Source organism: Mercenaria mercenaria, chromosome 10 (assembly GCF_021730395.1).
Source record: "Mercenaria mercenaria strain notata chromosome 10, MADL_Memer_1, whole genome shotgun sequence".
Taxonomy (NCBI): domain Eukaryota; kingdom Metazoa; phylum Mollusca; class Bivalvia; order Venerida; family Veneridae; genus Mercenaria; species Mercenaria mercenaria.
In genome coordinates, this window is record NC_069370.1 from 82,662,294 (window position 1) to 82,674,464 (window position 12,171).

The 12,171-nt window shown below is 32.4% G+C and overlaps 1 protein-coding gene across 1 annotated transcript in view; it reads left to right on the forward strand.

Annotated features, from left to right (window-relative positions):
* Positions 1 to 12,171, forward strand: part of LOC128546475 (uncharacterized) — a 71,394-nt gene that overhangs the window by 17,896 nt on the left and 41,327 nt on the right. The gene's annotated exons all lie outside the window — the stretch shown is intronic.

Consider the following 12,171-nt stretch of genomic DNA (forward strand, 5'->3'; position numbering starts at 1 on the left):
CTAGGTGCGTTGGGTACTTCATTATAGTTTCGTTACTGAAAATTTATTTTAAAACATGATATACAGGTCTGCAAATGTATAAAGCAGGCTATCTCATAAAAACGGACTTTCTTTGTTGATGAATTATCTAATATCATATAAAGCAATTGTTGTGTTCTTTCTGTATACAGGTTGAAATTTTTAGTCTTTCGTTTCGCCTAAAAAGTTCAGACAAAAATAATACAGGGGTTAAATGAAATGTCCTGGTTTCACGGTACGGCACGGCACGAGTTATATTATCGTCTTAAATAAAATTACATTTTCAAGCTTTTGAATAGCAACGTACTACACTTTAACCTCTGGATATATAACTGTATATAGACAATGCAAATATACTAAGACTGTAGACATGGATATTTTAATTATGGTCAAGTGTAAACATGCTTGGTATGGAAATGCCTGTTACTTAAAGTTTCTTCAGTTTAATCGTTTTCGATGTTTTTTCGTTCATAATTGAAGAACGTTGATTTCGGGCAGATTTTATTGTATTCCGTCTATAATTTGATATATTTGTCGTCTTAAATGTTTTTACAAGTTAATGAAAATTTTCTTCAACCGATAAGTGAGGTGCCAAGCTATTAATATTACGCAATTGTTGTTTTTTTGTTGTTGTTTTTTTCACAAATATCTAGGTAACTGTAAGTTCAGATACAACAAATGGAAAAGAATATGTAACTTGCTCTTAATCATTTTACTGTAGAAATAGCATTTATAGATATTCGTTTAATGCGTACAGATGAAGTCAATTTTTAACAAAGAGTAAGAATAATTTATAATCAGATTTAAAAGGTTATCTGTTTAAACGGTAAGTTTCCTTCTATTATGGAAGAATACATTTATACAAACATTTTGTGTAAAACAGGACTGTGAACATATAAACGATCTGACTTGATATTGTTTAAACGAAATATTGACTCGACAGAATGGTTTTGATGTGATATGTATGCACATTGCTGTAATCAAAATTAAATATGTTTATCGTATAATGGTCAAAGGAAAAATGGATATTAATAGATTGTGTTTTTTTCCATACGTTATATCCAAATGCTCTTTCTTTTTCTTCATATTAATGAAAGTAACGTTTTTTTTCCTGTATGTACGAATGGAGGTTTCATGATAAATGTACTTTATTTGTCTACAAACCGAATTCAGCTCTCAATACATCCCGTAATACTTTGTTGCATTGTGTCTGTTTATTGCTGATCTTCTATATAATAAGTCATGTTAACAAAAATATGTACTTTTAATGTAAAAGGATTAGGAGATACTAAGAAACGAAAACAAATATTTAACTGGCTTAGAGAAAATAAGTATGATATCTGCTTTTTACAGGAAGTTCATTGTCAGAAAAAATATTTTTGCAACTGGGAAATGAATGGGGCGGGAAAATATTTTTAAGCGGAAAATAGCTCAAACAGTACAGGTGTAGGTATACTTGTGTCAGATAACATTGAAACAAACAGCTACATAGAAATAATAGAAGGTCGTCTTCAATGTATAGTGTTTAAAATAAATGAGTCGGAAATTCTGTTGGTTAATGTATATGCTCCAAAACATGATGACATTATTTTTTTCAATACATTAGAACGTTTTACTGCAAGCAATGACGATAAAACTTTTATTATTGCCGGTGACTTTAATATAGTTCTCAATTTTAATGAAGATAAAAAGAATGGACGAAATGATACGAAAAAACAGTCAAGAGCTAAGCTAATGAATATTATGGACAGCTATGATTTAAATGATATATGGAGAATAAAAAACGAAAATGTAAAACAATATACTTGGCACTCTAATCACAGAATACCAATATTTTGCCAGTTAGATTTTTTTCTTATATCAGCCAATATTATTAACAAAGTTAAATCATGTAAAATAACAACTGGAATAAGATCCGACCATTCTTTAGTGTATCTAAAAATAGATCTGTGTGAACAAGAAAGAGGACCAGGGTATTTCAAACTAAATAACTCGATTATTCTAGACGATAGTTACCAACAGCAAATAAGAAATAACATCAACGAAATAAAAGAATATAACAAAAATGCAAACCCGAATGTAATATGGGAATTAATTAAAGGATCTATCAGAAACACTACGATAAAATATTGTTCACATAAAAAGAAACGAGATACTGAAAATGAAAATGAACTGATTAAAACCATTGATAGATTAGAAAAGGGAAACTGACAAAACGATCCAACAAATAATGATTTAAAAGAGTTAATCAAAAGCAAAAAAAAGCGACCTTGAAAAATTTACTTTTTTAAAAGCTCAAGGATACTATGTTAGATTAAAATCTCAACATATTGAAGGAATGGATAAAAATAGTAAATATTTCTCTAATCTTGAAAAAAAGAAAAGCGAAAGTAAGGTCATTTCAAACCTTTTGATTAACGGTGCAGAGGTAACTGGATCAAATGAAATAATATCAGAAATTAAGGGCTATTATCAAAATCTTTACAAACAGAAACAAATTGATATTACAGACTATGACTTTTTTCCTGAGAATAATATTAAACTAAACGAAGTACAAAAAATTATCATGCGAAGGTAAACTTACAGAGCAAAAATGTGCAAAGGCCCTTTTAGAAATGAAAATGAAAAAAGCCCCGGATCTGACGGTTTGACTACAGAGTTTTATAAAATTTTCTGGCCGGACATAAAAACATCATTTATAAACTCAATCAATTATTCTTATGATAACGGAAATTTAACAGAATTACAAAAACAAAGCATTATAAACCTGATTCCAAAAAAGAATAGTGAGCTAAACCTTTTAACTAACTGGAGACCAATATCACTTTGAAATATAGATTACAAGATAGCCACCAAAGCAATAGCAAATAGAATAAAATCAGTAATTCCATCTGTAATAAGTAACTGCCAAACAGGATTTATCCAAGGTAGGTACATTGGAGAAAATATCAGATGATATATGATGTAATAGATCATTTAAACGACAACAACAAAGACGGGTTATTATTTTTGCAGATTTTGAAAAAGCTTTCGATAGTCTTGACCATAGATTCCTTTTGAAAACACTAGAATACTTTAACTTTGGCGATTCAATTAAATGCTGGGTAAAGACATTTTATCACGATATAAAAGGATGTGTCTCAAATAACGGACATCTGTCAGAACTATTTAATATTGAAAGAGGTGTCCGCCAAGGCTGTCCACTTTCTCCTTACTTGTTCATAATTGCAATAGAAATTTTGTCTCTAGCCATTTTAAATGAAAAAAATATTAAAGTATAACAATGGCAGATAAAGAAATAAAAAACTCATTATTTGCAGACGATGCAACATTTATAACAGATGGCTCAAACCAGTCATTCTCTGCACTTATCAGCGTCATCGAAAATTTTAGTCTCATATCAGGGCTAAAACTAAATTTAAAAAAATCAACAGTGTTAAGAGCAGGTTCTTTGCGTTACACTGAAAAAATATTCTGTAAAATGAAACCATTTAAATGGACATCAGACCAAGCTACCACTCTAGGAATTGTTTTTACAAATAAAAAAACTGAACGAATAAAATTAAATTATGACAAAAAATTTGAAGAATTATATGCATGTTTAAATAAATGGAAAAAACATAAACTGAGCTTGTTAGGAAAAATAACAGTAATAAAGACTTTTGCTCTCCCAAAAATTGTTTTCCCCTTAACAGTGTTAGAAAATCCACCAGATAATTATTTTTCTGAATTGACTAGACGCCTCTATTCGTTTCTTTGGGATGGAAAGCCAGACAAAATATCTCGAAAAACAATTATAAAAGATTATAAGGATGGTGGTCTAAAAATGATTGATGTGCAATCATTTGTAAATGCAATAAAAGCTAGCTGGGTGAAACGAATTTTAAACACAGACAATAAAGGTGCTGGAAATCGTCTTATTTAATGGAAATTAATAAATCGGTGGAAAAAATGCTTTTTGAATGCAACTTCATGAACTCCGATATTACTTCTAAAATTAAGAATACCTTCCTTAAAAATGTTATTTCAAGCTGGTCAAAAATTAATTTTGAAAAAAATATTAAAAAACGTATCCACACAAATTATTTGGAATAATTCGTTGATCAAAATATCAGGGAAAACTATTTTCTACAAAACATGGTGGGAGAAAGGGATAAAATGATTAAAGATTTGTATAGCTATGAAAACAAACGATTCTATAAATTTGAGGAATTTCAAACTATTTATGGAATTGGAAATAAATATTATCTTTACTACAATTCCCTTATATTAAATATACCCTCTGTCTGGAAAGAAAAAATAAAATCAGAAAAGGTAAATGAAAACGTGGGAGAAGCACACTATCTTATTAATAAAATAATGCAGTTGAAAAAACCTAACAAAATCTTGTACAATAAATATTTAGAAAATAATAATAACAATAAAATCGTAACAGCAGAACAAAAATGGAACGAATGTTTTGTAAATTTAATTTGGAAGAGTATCTATATGATACCCTTTAAGACTACTATTGAGGCTAAGTTGAGAGTATTTCAATATAAATATGTTATGCGGATTATTCCTACCAACAATTTTTTCATAAATGTAATATTTCTCAGTCCAGTCTCTGTGACTTTTGTAACATGCATGTAGAAACAGTTCAACATTTATTTTGGGATTGTACATGTATACAAAATTTTTGGTCAAACTTGCTAAATTTTCTTTCACAAACATAACTTGAAAATCGATTTAAACTTCCGTAGTATTAGTTTTGGCCTATTTAACATCCCTCAAGCTCAAACACGTTGTTTGGTAAATTATATGATAATTTTATCAAAATACTTTATTTTCAAAAATAAATTAACGTATACTGTCCCCAGATTTGAGAACTTTTTAATATTCCTTCAAGAAAGAAAAGAGCTAGAAAGACACATTGCGACATTAAAAGGCAAACTTGCTTCACAAAGCATGAAATGGGATCGTATAGAGCTATGAGAGAAGATGTTGGTATTTAAGAAACATTTTTAAATATAACCTCCATTCACTTCATTCACTATGTACTTTTTTGTTTAAAATATTAAGATCTTAAAAAAATCAACCATCCATAAGCAGTACAGGCTAAGATTAAGATTGTATTTCTTTACTAATAAATTGTTAATATTTCTTTTATTTCTGCCCTTAAGTTCTTCACTACGCAGCCTTGTTTACATATTGTATTGTATAAATTGATGTACTGTTTCATATGGAATGGAAAATAAACGGGTTATCATTAGATAACTCAAAAAAAAAAAAAAAAAAAAAAAAAAAAAAAAAAAATCTGACTGCAAGGTGCGTCCTCAGCTGTTATAGTAAGCAATCTCCTTTAGTATTTAGTCTTCTTAAAGGATGCCTTATGTATAAACTGACTGCAAGGTGCGTCCGCAGCTGCTATAATAGTACTTAGTCTTCTTAAAGGATGCCTTATGTATAAACTGACTGCAAGGTGCGTCCTCAGCTGTTATAGTAAGCAATCTCCTTAAAGGATGTCTTATGTATAAACTGACTGTGGGGTGCGTCCGCAGCTGCTATAATAGTATTTAGTCTTCTTAAAGGATGCCTTATGTATATACTGACTGCAAGGTGCGTCCGCAGCTGCTATAATAGTATTTAGTCTTCTTAATCAAAGTTTGTCTTATGTATAAACTGTCTGTGGGGTGCATCCGCAGTTGCTATAATAGTACTTTGTCTTCTTAAAGGATGCCTTATGTATAAACTGACTGCAAGGTGCGTCCACAGCTGCTATAATAGTATTTAGTCTTCTTAAAGGATGTCTTATGTATAAACTGACTGTGGGGTGCGTCCGCAGCTGTTTTAATAGTATTTAGTCTCTTAAAGGATGTCTTATGTATAAACTGACTGCAAGGTGCGTCCGCAGCTGCTATAATAGTATTTAGTCTTCTTAAAGGATGTCTTATGTATAAAATGACTGTGAGGTGCGTCCGCAGCTGTTATATTATGCAGTCTTCTTTAAGGATGCCTTATGTATAAACTGACTTAGGGATCCGTTCTCTTCTATAATGAATATATCTCTTAATATCTCCTTATTTATAAACTGACTGTAAGGTACGTCCACAGCTCTTATAGTGTGCAGTCTACTTACATGGATGCCTTAGGTATATATTTACTCAGGGATCCGTCCTCCATTTCTACAATGTATATTTCTCTTTAATATATGTTTAATGTATAAGCAGACTCTGAGGTGCGTCTGCAGCTGTTATAGTATGCAGTCTTCTTCACTGACTCTGGGATCCGTCATGAATATTCCTCTTTGATATATGCTTTATATATAAGCTGAATCTAGGGTGCGTCTGCAGTTGTTATGTTATGCAGTTTTTTTAAAAAGGAGGCCTAATATATCAAGTGACTCTGAGACGCGTCCTCAATTTCTAAACTGTATATTATTCTCCAATATAGGCTTAAAGTATCAACTGACTAGGAGGTGCGTCTGCAGCTGTTATAGTATGCAGTATTGCAATAGGCCTATGTTGGGATCATGTATTAACTGACTCAAGAATGCGTCCTCGGCTTCTACGACGAACTTTCATCTGTTATACATACTAGGTATACAGTGCTCTTCAGTGGAAGCCTAATATATCAACTGACTGAAATTCGTCCTCGATTTTTATACTGTATATTCCTGTTTAAAATAGGATTAATTAATGTATTAACTGACTGTGAGGTGCGACCGCAACTGTTATGGTATGCAGTTTCTTAAATGGATGTCTTATGTATAAACTGACTTAGGGATGCGTCCTCCATTTCTAGAATGAATATTCCTCTTTAAAATTTTAAGGAATTATCTGACTCTGGGGTGCGTCCGCAGCTTTTATATTGAGTGAGTTTGGTTTTACGGCGAATCGACACAAAATGGTCATATATCGCCGAGAGCTTTTATAGTACTATGCAGTCTTCTTCAATTGAGGCTTAATGTGTAACCTTACTCCAAGATGTGTCCACATGTAGCTTTTAAAGTACAACGTAATCTGAAGTATAATGACTTAATTAATATGCTGAATCTGAATTGCGTCCGCAGCTGAAATTGTATGGTATATATTCCTCTTTATTATTGACCAATATATTAGGCCCTACTGGATTACGAGGTCCGTAACTCTTCATAACCCTCTTTATAGTGTGTAGTCCGCTTCTATAGTGTAACGTATAGTGTACATTCCTTTCTCTACAAGCTAAAATGTATTTCCTGACTCTAAAGTGCGCCCATAATTTCTCTTTTTAGAACTTAATCGAGTACCTGTCAATCATTCATCCAACTCCGCCCTATAAATTCACCGCCCCTTACTGTAAGGTGCGTCCGCAGAATCCTAACTGCAAGGTGCGTCCTCGTATGCCTACCTTACACAATATTGCCAAGTCTAATTTACCGTGATTGCAAATAAATTGGAACTAATCGGAACCTAAATGGTATTTGGTGGATTAATCAGAATACCTGTATAACGGTATTCTCAACTAACACATTATTATAAAACCGAACAATCACTTTGCAAAAATAATTTCTACTATGTTACAATCAGATGGAAGCTCGCTTTTATAATACTTTGTTGGTTGATCATGATTATGGAATAAAGGTTTTACTTGTTTTTTTTTCTTTTTTGTGTAATCAAATAACTGCACATTTATTGTTATGTCGTGATTTTTTTAAAGTCAGATACCGAGCAAGCAACAAGGTTTCCCTAGGAAAACAGTTATTGAACATCTTGACACGTTTTTTTATTGGAACTAGTCAGCTCGATCAGGGTCAATGTCTGCCAGTGACATGACACTGGTTCGAAATCCAGGATTCAGCAGAACATAATGTAATGGCCTTAACATTAGGCATTTATATAGAACACATATTAGCAAAAAAGCATAATTCATAGTTTAAAGGGGTATGCCTAAATGGATACACACCTAAACTAACCATGACTAACTTAAATTATTTCTATTTACTTCTGATTTTACTGTTACTTACGCAGAAAACAACTTGTCTTTACATTTTATTTACTTAACAAGTAATTTACTATCTTCAATACTGCCTGAAACTGAAGTTGAAGGTTAAACTTTATATTAAATCTATGAAAATGCCACTTTAGAAGGCATTCGGGTTTTAAAAAAATAGAAATGTAACTCTCATCATTTTTCTTCTATTTTATCCACACTTTGATCTTTGAGAATATCTATATATAAAAATCTGTTTTAGACGTAATACACGATGTAAAGTTTTTGTCAAACTAACTGGACTTTGTAATAAAACCAAACAATTGTTTCAAAGACTATATGTTTATACTTTCATGAGAAACTATGATATTTTGCAATCAGCTTAGAATATATACGGCGTGCATGCAAATGTAATACCAATTACACGCTGTTTTTTAATAAATCGAGCCAATTAACGTTCCAGTGAGAAAGGTTTTGTGTACCAATAGTTTCCTTTCATTGTAGGTGCCAAAGTAATTTTGTCTTTTAGTTGGTAACGACGCATACGTTACTGTCGCCGCTAAAATTTTCCAACAAGGAGAACTAGCAACATTGAAAACACCAACGATGACATACAATTCAACGATGACAATTGCATGTTTTTAGTTTGAATGAACCATATTTACTGAACATTCATATATGGCCTTTTCAATTTTCGTTGCAATACTGAATTATCGGATGTCGTACAATACGAGCTTAGTCTGAATATTTTCGACATTCAGCAAAAAGAAAGAGACTGAGGGCATCTAAGAATCAAACATACGTTATTTTGATTTTAAATGTAATATTTTCCTTTACATATCTCATATATTAGTCTGCCTGGCTAATTATGCATATTAATCCTTGCATAAAAACTACTTTTTTCACTGGATCCGCCCATGTATAAACGGGAGAAAAATCGTGTGCAAACAAGGCAATTCACGTGCTGTTAATACATGATTTTTATTTTTGAAATGCTTTGCCAGGGACGTATGTATGTATTTCTGCGCAGACTGATATTTGGCATCTGCATCTTGTTTCTTCCATAATAACCTCTTCTTGTAGCATTATAGATACAATGTAATCCATAGTATGTTTAGCTGTATCAGTTTCCAACCCCAAACGTACTGCCCCCATCAATATACGCACTAGCTTCTCTTAGAGTTTACTCCCTTTACAAAGCGTCTGTTCAGTTATTGTAAATAACTGTGAATAAAGAAGTATCGCGTGTAACTTGTGCTATTGCCCGTTTTAAGGTATTATATTAATGATTTTTGTTAGTATCAGTCGGTTTGTTTTTACCTGATTGTTCGCAGAATTCATATAATAAACCTCGAAAGCTAGTCACTAGCTTCGTACTCATCCGTACTCTGTTTGTTCGTACTCAAAATAATTCGAATGTAAAGTTGTTATTCTTAAAATAATTGTGTTCCTGTTTATCAAATTTTTTAGTTATATGCAAAATTATGTGTAATGTAACGTTTGTAATAACTAAAAATAAAAATAAGATGCTCAAAAACCTTCAAATCACGCTTTTAGTAGTGTTTTTGTTATGTGTGCCCCGGTTATGGATATTTAAAACATGTTTACCGTTTCTAAGAACAACAAGAATGGTAAATAAAAAATGTACCGGAATCGTCAAGTCATCACATATGAAAATAATGCATTTAGTCGTCGTGTAATGTTTTTTTATGCAAGAATAGCGACAATACACGTTTGTTTTGTGTATTAACGCCTGCAGAAGCCCTTAGGATATGTTTGTGACCTCGACCTTCGGTCTCGGTCACAAACAATCCCGCGGGCTTCTGCAGACGTTAATACACAAAAAAACGTGTATTATCCCTACATTGGCATTGCAAAGCACCTAATCGATCATTACAGCATTACAAAGTTGAAATGAAACAAACATTATGAAACATACATTATCATGATTACACAGAACGTTAAGTAACACTAAAGCAAGGATAGTGTATGGGTTTCGTTGTACTGTAGCGAATTCATGGCAGTGGCCTTTGTATTTTCTATGCCTTTTTGTTTTAAAAGGTGATGGCAGATCAAATTGTCGGTTTAATGTATTATATGTTCAAAGTTGTTGTTATAATTTCTGATGTTTACAAACACTGCACCTTCGTTCTTGGATAATGAAACGTATGTACTGTTTAATCAAATAGTTCTGCTTCTGTTACTGTAATGATTTTTTAATATCATTAATTCTGTGGGATGGAATTACTGATATGTGAAATAATATATTTCATTAACATAAACATAGGACAGACTCATTGTTCATACATGTAGTTTTGGTTGTGGTATCATTGTTATCAATTTTGCGTTAATATTCGTTTTTTTATGAGGTGAATCAGTAAGAAAAGCTAATTCTTCGAAAGAAAAGATAGATTAGAACTGTACATATAATTTAGCTCAGTATGCAATTGTGTTTAAAACATTAACTCTAGCAGACACCTTTAATGTATTTTCGGTAGCTTATGTTTCTGAAATATTACAGGAAACAGACACACACATAATGTCTATGTACAACATATGGCAGAAATGCAAACTGACATTCGATTTACGGGAGGATGGAAGAAGTCATTGCTTTTTTTATGGAAAAAGGATTCGTTCACCATACATGCATACTAACATATGCATATGCTTGTAAAACACGTGCATCGATATATTTATATCAGTACAGTATTTATAGGTTATTAGCTTTGTATCGGGAAGTATGCACGAGTTCTTCAGCGGAAATATTGCGCGACTTTATGATATGAAATTCAGGCGCCAGTGTATGGAAAAATATTCTTGCATAAAAACTACTTTTTTCACTGGATCCGCCCATGTATTAACGGGAGAAAAATCGTGTGCAAACAAGGCAATTCACGTGCTGTTAATACCCGATTTTTATTTTTGAAATGCTTTGCCAGGGATATATGTATGTATTTTTACGCACACTGATATTTGGCATCTGCGTCTTGTTTCTTCCTTAACAACCTCATCTTGTAGCATTATAGATACAATGTTATTCATAGTATGTTTAGCTGTATCTGTTTCCAACCCCAAACGTACTGCCCCCATCAATGTACGCACTAGCTTCTCTTAGAGTTCACTCCCTTTACAAAGCGTCTGTTCAGTTCTTGTAAATAACTGTGAATAAATAAGTATCGCGTGTAACTTGTGCTATTGTTCGTTTTTAGGTATTATATTTATGATTTTGGTAAGTATCAGTCGGTATGTTTTTATCTAATTTCTCGAAGAATTTATATAAACAGCTTGGAAACTTGACACTACGTTCGTACTTATCCGTACTCCAACTGCGTGTCCGTACTCAATATAACTCGAATGCAAAGTTATTGTTCTTGAAATTGTGATCGAAGCCACTAAATTGTGAAATGATATGAACAATTATTGGTAATTTTATGTTTGTAATAATGAGAGATAAAAAAATCGCTTAAAAGCCTTCAGAAGGTGCTTTTGATAGCGTTGTTTATTTCCGGGCCCTGGATACGGATATTTAAAACATGTTTACCGTTTCCAAGAACAACTGGAATGGTAAATAAAAAATGTACCGGAATCGTCAAGTCATCACGTTTGAAAACAATACATAAATCGTCGTGAAATATATTTTTATGCAAGAATAGCGACAATACACGTTTGTTTCGTGTATTAACATCTGCAGAAGCCCTTGGGATATGTTTGTGACCTGGACCTTCGGTCTCGGTCACAAACAATCCCGCGGGCTTCTGCATTGACGTTTCCGGTACCAGTATAACTTAACGGGGAATAGAAAAGTGTATGTAATAATACATAATATCAAACAACATACAGATACGATAAATGACATACTTCTTGAATTCAGGACAGGCTCAATACATAGCTGTGACAATGTATTCATAATCCTGTGGTGCTATTTCAGAGGCCTACGCAAAAACTTTCTTATCGAAGGCCATTGAAGGGATTTGGCATTGTGATACATCTGAATAGTCAACTGAAACAAAACAGCTAAAACGTTCCAGTACCGCCAAATACAAAACAAATATTTATTTGGCATGGACTGCTTTGAGAAGTTTGGGACTGTTTGTGCTCATTTCCGTGAAAAAGATTACATAAATGTATGTACAATGAAGTTTTTCAGTTCACTATGAAATAAAAGTGACAGTTTCATTTTACCTTTGATTCTCAAGTGCTCAT